The 2,179-nt window shown below is 58.9% G+C and overlaps 1 pseudogene; it reads right to left on the bottom strand.

Annotated features, from left to right (window-relative positions):
* Nucleotides 1-132: 132 nt before the first annotated feature.
* On the bottom strand, nucleotides 133-1,625 carry LOC141372334 (melanoma-associated antigen 9-like; annotated as a pseudogene).
* Between the last annotated feature and the right edge of the window lie 554 nt (nucleotides 1,626-2,179).

Genomic DNA, 2,179 nt, shown 5'->3' with positions numbered 1-2,179 from the left:
CCTCCCTGGCCCTGCACTCCTTAAAACGCCCAGGGCTCTGTCTTCACAGGCACACACAAACACACACACAGGGAAGAACCAGCAAGCGGCCTCACTTCATGCCCGGCACCCCGCAGGAGAGGCTGCCGAACCCAGCAAAGCCTGGAAAGGGCCTGGCGGACCCCAGGGCTCAGGCCCCCTCTTCCTCATCTCTCACAGTCCCTTCAGACAGGGACAGGGAGGATGCCAGCTGCCCGCGCCTGACCTGTAGCAAATACTCCAGCATTTGCAAGTTGCTGGTTTCGGCGTGGGCCCTGGAACCCCACGGGACCTCATAGCAGGAAGGTCACTGCCAGGCACCTGCCAGTGCTCCACGTACCCTTCCTGCACCCAGACCTTGGTGAGGAGCTCCCTAGGCTCCGTGTAGATGACGTGCTCCTGACCGGCATACACCCCCATGACCCCCAGCGTTTCCCACACCTCCTCCTCGGGGGCACGGTCGCCATGCAGGAGGCTCACCCCCAGGACCAAAACCAGGAGGCTGGTCTTAGGCATGCCATGCTCACCGCTCAGCATCCCATCACAGATGAGACCCAGGGCATTGACCAGGTTGTAGGAGTGGTCACTGCGGTCCACTTTCTTCACGTCCATGAGAAAGACCAGCCGCATGCACTCGGAGGCTTGGCCCAAGATCCCTGGGAAGTCGTCCTGGTAATCTTTGCTGACGATCTCCAGCATCTCTGCCTGGCGGGTCGGCTGCTTGTTGCGGTATTTGAGGAGCAGGAACTCCACCAGGGCAGCCACTTTCACGTGGAGTTTGTCCTGGAGAGAGGGTTGCGTGACTTCCGGCTCCTCCCAGGTGCTCGAACCCTCCTCATTTAAACTGCTGGGACCTCCTCTTCCCCAGCCCCCAACAGCTGTGCTTCCACCAGGCCCTGTGCCAGGCCTGGGTCTTCCTCCATTAGGTCCTGACCTCCGGTTTTTTAAAGCAGGCCCCCAGCCTCTGTCAGACCAGGATGTGGACGTCCTGACACACCGCCTGTGGACTTGGCACAAACAGGCCTCCCAGGGCGGACAGCAGGGGCAGGCTTCAGTGCGTTGTCCCTGTTCTGGAGTCCAGGTCCCTCCCTGAGCCCTCCCTCAGGGATCTCAGCATGAGCCGCAGCACCGCTGGTGATGCTGTCTCTGCTGTCTCCAGGCCTGTTCCCTCGGACCAAAGCCCTCACTGCCATGAGAGCCACGGGCAAAGACTGTGGACGTCGCGTCAGGCTACACAGTCCAGGGATTCCCCGAGATGGGTCCTTCGGGTCCCTTAGCCCTACCCTCTGTTCCCCATCTGGACTCCCTGGATGGCCGGTGCCCTCATCCCTGCTCCTGAGGGCCACTCCTCACAACAAGCGCTCAGTGTGTCTGGGACCCAGAGCAGAAGTCAGGACACGCCTCATGTCACCGTTGTCTCACCCAGAAGCCTCCCAGGACTGATTCCCTACTGGATCCAGGGTCCTTCATTCCTCCCTCTGGTCCTCCACCTTGACTCCTGACAGAACCTGGGCCCTCCTGCCCCCGTCCCCATGCTTGTGTGCGCGTGCTTGCCTTTGGCATTTGCACAATGATGGTCGGGAAGGCATCAGAAGCAAGAACCAGCAAACTTCTATCTCTTCGGCTTCTGACCCCTGTTCCTTGCTTCTTCCATTCTTGCGCCTTTCCAACCCATCCCTAGGCCAATGGCCTGTGATTTCGGTCGAGAGCCCAAGCAGGTAGGCAAGGTGTCCAGGCTGGTGTCCAGGGCATGAAGAAAAACTTTTTCTTAAAGCTATTTATTTATTTGAGAAAGAGAAAGCACACACAGGGGAGAGAGAGAAGCAGAGTCTCCACTGAGCGGGGAGCCCCATGTGGGGTGTGATCCCAGGATCCTGAGATCCTGACCTGAGCCGATGGCAGACGCTTAACCAACAGAGGACCCAGGCACCCCAAGAACATGATAAAACTCTTAACTCTTGGACTGGGTAAGAACAAATGCTGCAGAGTGGATGGTACTCACACAATCAGCCCCTGAAGCAGCTGAAACCTTCTATGGCAAGGAACCCCACAGGAGAGCTTCCTCAAGGACACCAAGCTCTGGATGTGGGAGTCATCCCAGGAAACAGCCCCCCACCCGCAGGAGGCTCCTTGCCCTGCTTTCTTCTCCCAACCCTCCCTG

This window comes from Callorhinus ursinus, unplaced genomic scaffold (assembly GCF_003265705.2).
Source record: "Callorhinus ursinus isolate GAN/ISIS: 27379988/994484 unplaced genomic scaffold, GSC_fseal_2.0 scaffold7839, whole genome shotgun sequence".
In the NCBI taxonomy this organism is placed as follows: Eukaryota; Metazoa; Chordata; class Mammalia; order Carnivora; family Otariidae; genus Callorhinus; species Callorhinus ursinus.
This window is presented reverse-complemented; position numbering and strand designations above follow the sequence as displayed.